Raw genomic sequence first — 12,669 nt, 5'->3', positions numbered from 1 at the left:
GAATTTGAGGGGTGGTGGACGAGGAACCCATGATCTTTCCCTCTATAACCTAACTTTGAAAATAAGAATGGAATAATTTAATGAGCACCTAATACATGCCAGCACAAAGCCCCAAGCTTTACGTGCATTACCTCCTTTAATCTTCAGTATAAGCTATATACGATTGTCTTCACTCTACAGATGAAGAAACCAAGGTATGACATAACTTATCTTGGTGGCATTATCAGGTAGGTTCAGGTGGCAGAATTGAATCCCAAATGGCTGAGTCCAAAGTGCTTGCTCTACTCCACTGCACTCCCTTTAGGAAGAATAAAACCTTGGGTATCCCAGGTTATCCTGCTCAACTCTCCCACTCACTCTGTTTTAGAGAGGTGGGATCAATGACTTCCTGCTCATGCTACACGGTAATTTCTGACATCCTGGCCCGCTGTAGCATGGCCTGTAAGATCCTCGCTACTTTGTGAATCAGCCCAGGAACACTTCCCAATTCATCTGTCACCACTTTCAGTTTTTTCTCTTTGTCCCCTCCACCTTTACCTCACCCCTACAACCGCATTCCCAAAGAAGATTTTCATGGAAAACTTTCATGATATTGTTTTAATTATTTTTTAAGTGTCAACTAATAGGAATATTATCCCAATTCGGGAGATTACATACATGCACATAAAAAAAGACTGAAAGGGTGTACATAAAATATTATCCGTGAGCTATTTCAGGAAGATTCTATTACAGGTGGTTTTTATTTTCTTGTTGATGCTTTATATGTTCCCCTAATCATCATCAATAAAAAATGTATTTCAACAATAAAAATTGACCAAAATATTTACAACAGCTGTTATGGCAATGTACCTTTTTTTTAATAGCATGGTTATCAAATTCTCTGCAATTTGCTCTAACATAGAAAATAAAGGAGGTAGTTGCATTCATAGCCATATTCTGAGGTTGGCTGCATTATAGGTACTGTGTATGTTAGTATTTAAGATGAAAATTGAAAACCGGATCCATTTTCATTGAGGTAGCAGCAGCTTCTTTGGCAGGCAGCTTGTGCAGTGGTGGACTGGTCTGAAACCAGTCATTTCTCAGTACATTTTGGTCCTACAGGGCTGAAATCACAGCACATATCTTAATGCTTTATCTCCCAGCAGGGACTCTGGTAAGTCTGTCTCAGCTTGAAGTAGCTCTTTGCACATGTTTCAGAATCATAATGAAGATAATCTCTCTCCCGGAAAATAGACGCATCTAATGTAGAGGTCATAAGTACAAAAGGAAAAAAATAGTGTCATTGACCACCTTGACCCCAACCAATCGAATCCCTCTTACACTCATAACATCTTTTCTTCCTTCTTTGAATCTATTGCTGTCTGGTTCAAAGATTTGGGCCTCTTGATGCCATTAGAAGCAGTCTTAGAAACATGTAGTTTACATGCATCAAGGGTTTTAATGTCAATGAGCTCTATAAAATACCCTGTGAGAACCCAAATTTCCAAAATACATTAAAAGAGCAATGACTTTGTTTCTCTTTTTGAACTTAGTTTTAACGATGGGATTATCTTTTTCTGTCTCTGTCTCAGATTGTCCTGGACCTATATACCTCAGGGAGCTGCTTTCACAATTACTCTCATCTGCTGTCACTACCTCCCATAGTCTGCCCGTAGCTCTTCAAGAGAGAGAATGTTAGGATCATTTTATTTTTTTTAATAAATTTTTTTAATAAATTATTTTTTTAATAAATTATTTTATTTTATTTTATCTCATTTTATTTTATTTTATTTCATTTCATTTCATTTCATTTCATTTCATTTTATTTTATTTTGGATCACAAAAAATTTTAAAGGGATCTTCGGATCCTCTATCCAACCTGATTTTATTATAAATGAGGAAACTGTAGCCCACATATTTTAAGGGACCTGCTCAGGGTTATAGAGATAATTAGCAGAAGAGAAGGGTGAAGACTTAAGTCTCCTGATTCCAAAGTGGGGGCTGCTTTCATCATGCCACACGTTGTCTCAAATGAATCAGTAAATTCTGTGTAAGGCAGAGACTTTTCAAACAATACAAGGGCATCAAGGCAAACTTCCCTCTCGAGAAAGCCAAAGCCCTTTTGCCAGAGTTCTCTCTGAAGCTCAAGGTCTCAGTGACATTAATGGCAGCATTTGTGAAGGGGCTACTGAACGCCAAGTTATTACATACATTATCTTCAATCTTCAAAGTTGCAAAACTCTCATTTTGCTGATGAGGAGACTACCTTATTGAGAGACTTACAGAATTTGCCTAAGATCATGTAGCTGAAACTAACAGAGCGAGGATTCAAACCCAAGTCTTAAATGCTTTGTACAATAGGCTAGATTGCTTCTCCTTCCATGAGGTCTTAACTTCAGGGACAAAATGACGGCTCTATGCTTCTTTTTAAAAGACAGAAAGAGGCTCCTGGGTCGTGCAGTTGGTTGAGCATCTGGCTCTTGGTTTCAGCCAGGTCACCATCTCACAGCTCCTGAGCTCAAGCCCCCCCATCCGGCTCAGCGCTGATGGTGCGAGCCTGCTTGTGATTATCTCCCCCTCTCTCGCTGCCCCTCCCCTACTTGTGCACACGCGTGTGTGCACTCTGTCTCTCTCTCTCAAATAAACTGTAAATAAATAAATAAATAAATAAATAAATAAATACATGACAGAATTGTATATGTACATCATGTCAATCATACATCAATAAAGTGATTAAAAAAAATAAGTTACTCTTGCGCTGACAGCATGGAGCCTGCTTAGGATTCTCTCTCTCCCTCTGTCTACCTCTCCCCTGCTCGCACACACTCTCACACTCTCTCAAAAAAAAATAAATTAATAAAACATTTTTAAATACAAAAAATAAGTTACTCTTTTGGATAATCTCAGTTGCTGGAATCTCAGGGCAAAAACAGAATTAGGGAAGGAAAGGAAAGGCAACACACCAAGACCCCGCTGTGATATGGGGCGGTGACAAATCTCTACGAACAGCACCATGTACTCGGGACTTTCTGAGACATACTGAAAGGAAGTCAAGGAGCGGGCACTGAGTCTGGAGAAACATTCTTAACTCTCTGCACCCTATTTTACTGTTTCTTCTGACATGAGAGTTTGCCCAAAGGCAGGACTCGGGCCCAAGGATATTGAGGATATAGAAAAGCCCATATTGGAAGTGGAATAACTGCCCAGCCACAGGCCGCCCGTCCGCTAATCCTCTTCCACATACTAAAGAAGAGAACTCCTTGATTCAGCTGTTTATAACAAAGCTATTTTTCGTGTTTCAGATTCTATACACCTTCCAACTTTCAATCTGCCACTCATTTATTTCAGTGGTCTTACTTCTGATGAATTTGTTTCTCTTGAATAATTATATTCTGAACAATGTCTGGCTTTTCAAAAAAATCTTAAGTGAACTGTCCCCAGAGCACCTGAAAAATTGCCTATCTGATGGAAAAAAATTACCGTTTTTATGCTCCAGTAACTCAAAATTGGGCACATAGAAATTTTATCAAACATATTCAAGAGGGAAAAAAAAATCAGTTTTGCTTTGAAAGTAAGAATAGGAAACTTAGAGCCCGGAAGGGACAAGAAACTTAGAATGAAAAGTGCTTTCTCAACCAGAGCACTCCTGTTGAGACATGATAATAAAATGTTCACAGTAATGGAGACACTGTTCCTACTTGGCACAATCTGAACCAAAGAAAAACAAAACCTTTATATTTCTAGAAATATATCTGTTTGTCCAGGCATTTAGGTCTTTCGTTAGACAAACACATGTCATTTTTTTATTGCTCATCAAATATTGAATTGCTTGGATTAAATATTTTAGTTTGATCGTGTTTGACAACACATTAGACCATTTTCCTACAGTTGAGTAAGCCCGTGGATAGATGACATGTATAATTTGATATTGTACTTCTTTTACAATGTAGCTGCGTTAACTGGCCTGCAGTATCTAATCCATTTCCCCATTGTGTTTAAATTTAAATAAGAAAAAAATTGAAAAGATTTAAAGCCATCTGCAAACCTAATTAGCATGAACTCTAAGGGATTGTTTCAATTCTATTGTCATACTAGAATGCTATTATATTAAGTATTGTTTGAAATAAGTGGGCCATAGCTAGAGCTAAGAACAGTTTTTGGTATTTGGAAATTTTCATTGCTCTAGTGGAATTTAACTTGCAATGAAAATATTATTTAGTGTAAAGTTTGCCGTTTTTTGTTAGCCAGGAAACCATTCTTTACACAGCTACTATATTAAATTTACAGTGACAGATCAATAGAGGATCATAGAAATAATATACCATAATCAGAGTATATGCAATTTTTAAAAGATAATGGCATTTCTTGGGCAATTTTCACTTATTCTTTTAAGTTTTTTTATTTATTTTGAGAAACAGAGAGAAAGAGCGAGAAAGAGTGTGAGTGGTGGAGGGGCAGAGAGAGACAGAGAGAGAGAATCCCAAGCAGACTCCACACTATAAATGCAGAGCCTAACACAGGGCTGCAACCCATGAACCTTGAGATCATGACCTGAACCTAAGTGAAGAGTAGGACACTTAACCAACTGAGCCACCCCAGCACCCCAATTTTCACTTATTTAAAAAAATCTTTCCAAAATGAGGAGGGGAAGCTTAGGCTATCGTGGAAAAGCTAAAACAAATATATAACATACAATGTAGTTGGGAAGAATATATACATATATATGCTATTTCATAGCTGTATGTGATAAATGCCAACTAGATAGCCAGATAATAAAATAGAAGTTCAGAAGAAGAGATCCCTTTGCATTCAGATGGGAACAGTGTTCTCTTCCCTCTAGGAAATGCTTACCTAAAAAGATGGAATTGATTGGGACTTTAAAATGAGTGATCAAAATGGTAGAGAGAATCCTCAGTCTCTAGATAAATTTAGACATTCCTAAAGCAGAGAGAAAGTGTGGTTTGTTTCCTGGGTATAACCCAGAGAGAGTAGAAGTATGGAGTCAGAATAGCAGTCTCTAGGAATGATTAGTGTGGTGCCCAAGGAAGGGCTCAGTGTGCATAACATAGAGGTGGGCAGGGAGAACAGCCAACGATCTCTTGGCTCCTAAAAGGGCACAAAAGACACAGAAAGCAGAGGAGTCTAATTAGGGGAGGAAGAGAATGCAGAGTAATTCACTGGACATATGTGAGGCCACACTGGGACTGCAATTGTCTCACCATATTAGGTATAAACACCAATGCCCAAAGATCACACATTCCATAGCAACTCAGTGGTGGTCATCAGATGTCATGGGATGGTTGAAGAACTGAGTTTCCTTTACCAGAATGACACTTAAGCTTCTCATTACTCAAATCTTGAGAAGGGTTAAGGAAAGAAAGAAAAGCAGAAATCAAACTGTTTCTTTGCATAGTGAGTTTTGTGGCTATAAAATCCATGTTGGCTAGACACAATTGCACAATGATACATTCATTCCTTTAACAACATGTATTAAACTAGAATTTTGGAACAATGCCATCATCTGATGCTAGCCACTATGGTTAAGTTCCAGGAAGCATAAGCATTAATAAGAAAAAAACCAACCCTATCCTTAAGCTAGTTATAGCTAATAAAAGAGAAAAGTATATAAACAAATAATTGCATTGTGGATTAATAGGGGCTTTAGTGATGTGTAAACAGTGCAGTGAGAATATAAAGGAAGTCATAAACATAGCTTTTTGGTGGGGTGTATATAGGAAAGCCTCATTGTGGAGGAGATATGGAGTTGTGTTTTTAGGAGTTGAATAAGAGATGAGAGAGATGTTTTACCAGACAGAAGAAACAACAAAGAGTAAAATCGTGGCTATTTTTCACAACATAGAGAGTTAAAAAACAATATAAATGGTTAGAATGGATGGAGGTAGACTCTTGCTGTGAAAAATAATATTGGAGAGGTAGGCACAAACTAAGATTAGGAAATTTCTTACATATCTAAGGAGTTCACCCTTTGTTTTTTGTTTGTTTGCATTTGCTTTTGTTTTTTAATTAAGGACATTTTAAAGATTTTTAAGCAAATTGCTAAATTGTCAAGTTCATGTTAGATTATTATTTTTAATTATTCATGACCTGTTTTTAATCATACCCTAATCACCCTGTTGGTGAGGAAAGGACTCCCACCCTAGGATTATGAGATGGCCAGATACAGACACCTAACACTGGACAGATGAGATCAACAGCGGTTTATTTGTCACACACACTTACAGCCTGGGGGAGCAGAGAATCATACACCACATAGGGCCAGGGTTGCATTCAGGAAGAGCGTGAACAAGCAGAAATCCCTACTCAGAGAAAAGCAAAAAGGGCACCTGGTCCTCTTGATAAGGATGGTTGTTTGAGTAAGGGAACTTCTTCACAGTAGCAGAGTGGGGAGGAGAACTTACAGTTAGACCAAAGGCCTCCTGGCTCCACCAGGTATGAAGACAGAACAAAATATTGAGCCTTATTTTAGGCCTCACACCACATGGCCCTATTTAACTAAATTTAGTAAGTAGTTAAAATTAGGTGCGCCTGGGTGGCTCAGTTGGCTAAACATCCAACTTGGGCTCAGGTCATGATCTCGCAGTCTGTGAGTTTGAGCCACGTGGCGGGCTCTGTGTTGACAGCTCAGAGCCTGGAGCCTGCTTCTTCGGATTCTGTGTCTCCCTCTCTCTCTGCCCCTCCCCTGTTCATGCTCTGTCTCTCTCTGTCTCAAAAATAAATAAATGTTAAAAAAATGATAATTAGTTAAAATTAAACTCATACCAAACAGTGCTGGTTTTAGATGGAATGTTCTAAAATTCTAGTATATTATTTAGAAAGAAACAGAGCACATAATACGTACTCAATCCCTTCCCTTGCCATCTTTTTCTCTCTTCTTTAAAATTTTATAACAACCCTGTATTCGCCCCCACCCATTTTTTTGCACTTATCCTATTCTGCTTTGTCATATGATTGTGCCCAAGTCATTTATATCTCTGGGGTATGCAGAGATAAGCTCCTTATGAGCTTAGAGTATAAGGGTATACAATTAGAGTATAAGCTTTTTAAGAGAACAGGTAGCATTACATACATCCCAGGATACCCTATACTGCTGGCAGAGTGCTATGTACATAGTAGTTAGTCAGTAAATTCATCGAATGAACTCCAAAGCAAGCAAGTAATTCGACCAAAACAAGAAATAGCAGAGCCAAGTCTCTTTACATCAACCACATCTTTTTTCAACTCTACCAATAATAGGCTGCTTGTATTAGAGATTTAAATATGTGTTGTAGAATTAAAGAAATTATTTTGTTTTTGGAGATCCCATGGTCTCTAACAAAAAATTCCAAAAAATATGTTTTAATCATGTTCAGATATCTCTCTAGTAGAAGATAAAATGAAATAAACGTGTACAAAGTTAAATAGTAAATTATGATAGAATATTTTTAATCTGAAGAACGTAAGAATTTGATGCTTTAGATTCTGTGTCTCCCTCTCTCTCTTCCCCTCTCCCACTTGTGCTCTGTCTGTCTCTCTCAAAAATAAATATTAAAAAAATTAAAAAAAACAAACAGTCGGTTAAGTGTCCGACTTCAGCTCAAGTCATGATCTTGAGGTTCATGAGTTCGAGCCCTGCATCAGACTCTGTGCTGACAGCTCAGAGCCTGGAGCCTGCTCTAGATTCTGTGTCTCCCTCCAGAGGCCCCTCTCCCAATTGCACTCTGTCTCTCTCAAAAATAAACACTAAAAAATTAAAAAAAAAAAAATTTGATTAGCCCTTGTATAGCCTTAACTCATTAGTCTTCCCCTTCCCATTGTAAAAAAATATTGCCATATACTACCTCTCCTCTCTTAGATACTCCTTAATATATCTCTCTCAAGTTGTCCAATATAAGACTGATTCAATGGGAACCATATGGGCCCATTTCCAGAAATTGATTTGGTTGGTCTAGGGTAGGATCTAGACACACATCTATATTTCTAGGACAGACTTCACTGAGATTTAGAGCTATCTATCCAGATGTCTCCTGGGAATTTCCACCTTCTGTCCCACAGACACCTACAATAGGTACACACAAGACTTTTTAAATTCATTTTTTTTTCTCCTATACCTGTCCTTTCTCTATATTTCCAATCCAGGAAATCACTATCACATGATCCAACTACCCAACCCCCAAACTACCCAAGCAGGAAACCTTGGAGACATGCTTGATTTCTCCTGTTTCCTTACCCACACTCCCACGAGGGTCTTTCAGGACCAAGTCTCATGCATATTTACTCTTGAAAATCTCAAAGTTCCCCAGGTTCTTTATATTCACTACTAATGGCTTAGTTTACACTTATCATCACTTTCATCATCAAAAAATTCTTCGATTCAGCTTGTATCCTTGACACTATCTTCCATAGGGCTTTTGGAGAGTTTAGAAAATTTTTCTGGAAATTAAAATCTGAGTATGTTACTTATTTCTGAAGACTCAATGACTGCTTTTTGCCTGAAGAATCAATTATGAGGCCCTCAGTTTCCACGTTTCCCCCTAGTCCTTTCTTTTGGGTCCCTATTCCATGCTTTTATACACATCCTAAGCTCCAGTCATGAAGAAATATCTGGAGTTCCTGGAAATTCCTCCATAGTTCCATATTTTTTCATGTTGCTTCTTCTACTAAGTGTGTCCTCCACCAGATACCATGTGAATGGAAAACATCTCATGCTCAGAAATCACACGAATAGATCTGCTCCTTACTAGTTACGTATCATTTAACTTCTCCAAGCCCTATTTTACTCTTATGTAATATGGGGTAATAGAACCTAGAACAAACATGAACTGTAAAATGCTTAGATAGATTTTCCCAAGATTAAATAGACCATGGTTTCCCTGTTTCTCTAAGGTTGAGCCAGGTGTGACTTTTGTGTAAACATTCCTTCCAATAAACACACAAACATCAGATTAAAACACACACACACACACACACACACACACACACACACACAGCACCTTGGGAAAACATACCTGTGTATTTTTTTTATATTTGAAGAAAGTGAAGCTGAGCAAAAGCAGAGGTGGCTGAAGACAACAAACAGAATGATGATACACGGGCAAGACTTGAGCCTCAGATGCAAGCCGACTGTAGGCTGACCGCTCTGATCAGCCTTACTCTCTTCACATACTACTGGTACAGACGTCCTGATGACATCTGCTTCCACCTACTACCTTCCCTTCTGGTTTCACTCGATGGAGTGAGGTTGGGGAGGGGTGGGTGGGGGTGAACAGTGCCGAGGTTACTTGAAGCCTTCAGAAAGTCATCTACTGTCTTAAGTAGTTTTCCCAAGTTTCTTTTGAGCTGTTTTACCAAAGTACCTGCACAGCACCGACCCCATAGGCAAGGCATGCATTATACTGATTAATAGTGTTGCTTTGTAATCATGGACCTGAGGAAAGTGTGTACCAACTTATCAACATCATTGTTTGGTAAATAGTGAAATGGATGATTTATGCCTATTCTTGTTGAGACCCCAGAAGACCCTGTCACTGGTTACTCTGTCTAGGGGTGCCTCGGTGGCTCAGTCAGTTAGGCATCTGACTCTTGATGTGGGCTCAGGTCATGATCTCACAGTTGTGAGATTGAACAGTGCAGCAGGTAATGTGCTGACAGTGTGGAGCCTGCTTGGGATTTTCTCTCCCTTAATCTCTCTCTCTCTCTTTGTCTCTCCAAAAATAAATAAATAAATATTTAAAAATTTGAGAAAAAAAAAAGAAGAAGGAGAAAAATGATGCCTATGTGACCATCCTACACTCCTTTTGACCTCCTAGTTCTGAGGTATAAAATGCACGTATTGGACATTCCTGATCAGAGAGAAAAAGTGCATCTTGATACAGCCCTGCAGAGGGAGGACAACTACACTTGTTCCCAGTCTCCTCAGATACCTTTCCCTGAGGCTGCTTTTGGTTGAGATGCATGGTCTTATTTCATGCTGTTGCCTTTTCCCTGCAGTAAACCATAAAGCCGTAAGCTTTGACATTTTTGGACCTACACATCTTCCTTTTTTTCTCTTTTGTTTTTAAACAGATTTTTTTTAAGTTTATTTATTCAGTTCGAAAGGTGGGGAGAGGGGAAGAGGGAAAGAAAGAATCCCAAGCAGGCTCCACGCTGTCAGCACAATGCCCCATGCAGGGCTCAATCTCATGAACCATAAGATCAAATCAAGTTGACACTCAACCAGCTGAGCCACCCAAGTGTCCCCTATGAATCATTAGTAGCTAAATACTGTCTCACTTGCCACCATTTGTGCAGGTGGGTTTCAAAAGATCATCCCAGCTAATAAAATATGCAAATATCTAACAAACACATTTAAAAAAATACCTAGAAATTTATAAATGTTATCAATGTACAGAGATAACCACTTCTTGTATTAAAAAATACTATTAGGTTGAAAACATCACCTCATACATATGACAAATATTGTGAACTTGGTTACTGTGCAAAAAGTGTTTATAAAGACTGAATGGAAAAAATAGCTCACCACGTGGAATAAAATAAGGCATGGTATTCAAAAGTGAATACCACAAGAGTCAAAGACCAAACTGGGAAAGTTAAAAATTAAAGAAGATTTTTTTAAAAATGTAAGAGATATTTTTATGAACCAGGAGTACAGGAGAGCTTCTGAAAATGCATAAATAATGAAGTGAAAGGGGCCATATTTCATTGTATCGATATTAAGGTTAGGTGAAGTTAATATAAAACAGAAAACTGAAAGAATATAGCCAGACCTAAACCAATAAAAAGATTTTATCTCTAAATACATAGGAAACATGTATAAATCAGTTAGAAAAAGAAGGGAAAACAGAGGCTTAAACCTACTTGTAATCATATTAATGAACACTGAAATAATACTGACCTATTTTATACCTATCAGATTGGTAAAGCATAAATTACAAAAATACCAAATGTGGAGAATTATGTGGAGAATATTGCTAGTGATAATATACTTGGGTATAAATTTCAAGAGTAATAACCTACAGGGCACCTGGGTGGCTCAGTCGGTTAAGCATCCGACTCTTGATTTTGGCTCAGTCTATGATCTCACAGTTCTGTGAATTTGAGCCCCACATTGGGCTCTGTGATGATAGCATGGAGACTGCTTGGGATTCTGTCTCCTTCTCTCTGCACCTCCTCTGCTCTCTTTCTCTGGCTCTCAAAAAGAAATAAACTTAAAAAATAATAATAACCTGCATTACTCAGAGAACTTATGATCCGGCAAACCCATTCTTGCATTTATATCGCAGAGAAATCCCCACACATGTCAGTGAGGGTAGTGAGCAAGGATGATCATCAATTTATTTGCATAGTTGAGAGTTTGAGGCAATGATGGTGTCCATCCCTAGAGCACTGTATAATAAAGTGCAATGGATACACTAGGTAGCAACTCAAAACGAAGGATCAGATATATAAATATAGTCACATGGATAGACCTTAAGATATATGGCATGGAAATGTAAAAAAGAGATTTAATGTTATGGTACAAAGCCATTAATGTAAATTAAAAATAAATATATACTTAAAATACTACATGTTTATCAAGATTCAAAGATCTCAAGGATATATATCAAATTTATGTGAAGGGGAATAAGAGGAACAGGATGAAAAAAATAACAGAGTAAAACAAGAGGAATGTAGCAAGCATATATATTAGTGAAATAAACTGATTAGTATATATTTAACTGAAATTTTTGCACATCGGGTTTAAAAAAAATAACATGGAATCCTGAATTCTGCCTCAGTGCCAGGCTTTTGACAGAATCCTCTTAAATTTTGAAAGCTTTGTTTAATCAGAGATAATTATATAGTGTTATTTCAAAGTTTAATCAATGGGCTCATTAATTAATGCATGTGAAGGAAATTAAGGTGTTGACACACTTTCTAATTTTATTTAAATTAAAACATATAATCCAAAATTTTATGAGTGAATTTAGTACTGAACATCAACAAATATTGTTAAAATACTAGAATTAGTTACCAGATAACTTTTCATCCAAGCTGATACATGTTTGTGAGTATAAGGAAACATAAAAATAACAAAGTATATACCATCTGCAATATTTATTTACTGACTGATCACTCAATGTTATATTGGTGGACATAAGTAATGATTCTATTCACAATCCATTTTCAGGGATTTCTGTTTCTAGCCTTGATAAAGTAATAATGACTGGATTTACCCTCTTAAGCAATCTTAAAATGGACAAAATATATGCAACAACAGATTTCGGACACTGGACAACAGGTGGGCAGGAGAAGGATCCGGGAACAAATGAGGTAAGCCAACAGTTGTCCCAGCTTGCTACCCACAGGGTTTCCAGAGGAGGGGATCCCAACCCAGAGGCTAGCAGACTTGCCCAGCTGAAAAGACAGAACTGAGAGTTTGGGGAGGGTGAGGAAATGGAATTTACAGCCCTCTATGCATTAAATAATTGGATTAAGTGTTTACAATAGATTTTGAACAGAATGTTAAAAAAAAGAAAATTGAAAGTACTCGTTTTATAAAAATTTGATACCTTTATAAAATATTAAAGGATATTTATAAGGTGGATCATCAAAGGTCAACATTTCAAAAACCTAAGGGCAGCTAAAAAGAAAACATGTCCTTCTATCATGACATGTTTTTCTCATTCAACATTAACCTTGTCACAAGAAGTT

General features: G+C 37.5%; 1 long non-coding RNA gene across 1 annotated transcript in view; it reads left to right on the top strand.

Moving 5' to 3' along the window:
* The window catches only part of LOC128775585 (uncharacterized), a 231,064-nt gene extending 218,778 nt beyond the window's left edge, over window positions 1-12,286 (top strand). The window contains exon 5 of the long non-coding RNA XR_008420403.1: window positions 12,146-12,286. This is a non-coding gene — a long non-coding RNA (uncharacterized LOC128775585). The remainder of the gene's footprint in view (window positions 1-12,145) is intronic.
* The last annotated feature ends 383 nt before the right edge of the window (window positions 12,287-12,669 follow it).

This window comes from Panthera pardus, unplaced genomic scaffold (genome assembly GCF_024362965.1).
Source record: "Panthera pardus isolate Hobbes unplaced genomic scaffold, ASM2436296v1 HiC_scaffold_8, whole genome shotgun sequence".
Taxonomy (NCBI): domain Eukaryota; kingdom Metazoa; phylum Chordata; class Mammalia; order Carnivora; family Felidae; genus Panthera; species Panthera pardus.
The sequence above is the reverse complement of the archived record's forward strand: the minus strand, read 5'-3'. Positions and strand labels throughout refer to the sequence as shown.